This window comes from Pundamilia nyererei, unplaced genomic scaffold, assembly GCF_000239375.1.
Source record: "Pundamilia nyererei isolate P.nyererei 1_Seehausen unplaced genomic scaffold, PunNye1.0 scaffold00812, whole genome shotgun sequence".
In the NCBI taxonomy this organism is placed as follows: domain Eukaryota; kingdom Metazoa; phylum Chordata; class Actinopteri; order Cichliformes; family Cichlidae; genus Pundamilia; species Pundamilia nyererei.
In genome coordinates, this window is record NW_005188213.1 from 48,961 (window position 1) to 49,609 (window position 649).

Consider the following 649-nt stretch of genomic DNA (forward strand, 5'->3'; position numbering starts at 1 on the left):
TGGTAAATTTTCTGCTGAGAGCAAGAGGATGAAAACACATCAGATCAAAGACTCTTCAAAAACAGCCAGAGTGCAGGTAAATTTTTATTTTAGATGTTTTAAATGTATAAAATGAAAGAAAAAACAGAGATGTGATATTGACTCAGTGTAACATATTGATTTTGCACTTATTGACAAAAATACTGCAATGAATTTGTTAAATTTATTTGAATAAATAAGTTAAGATGAAGTCTAACAAAGTTGAAAACATAAAAGTATTTCAGTTAGCCACCCTTTGTGGTGAGTTGAAAGAAGCTTTGAGGAAAAAAATAAAAATATTTTAACTATAGGACAGATGTTATCAGTGCTGGTCTCTTTACTCAAGGTAACCATGCTATCAAGCAGCCCTCCAGCATCGTAGCCTATGTTAAATCCTGTTACAGACAGGGACAGAGAGCTGAAGACCCCATGCCTACCCCACCTGAGTGCATGTATAGCTAGGGTTCTGCACTGTAAATTCTCAGCGCATGAGTCTCCTGTTCCGGTAAATTCCACTGTCATCTCCTTTAACATTAGTAAGACGCGTACATAGGGCTGCACGATTAATCGTTAGAAAATCGCGATCTCGATTCATACTTATGTGCGATCTCATTTCCAAATGACAACGATT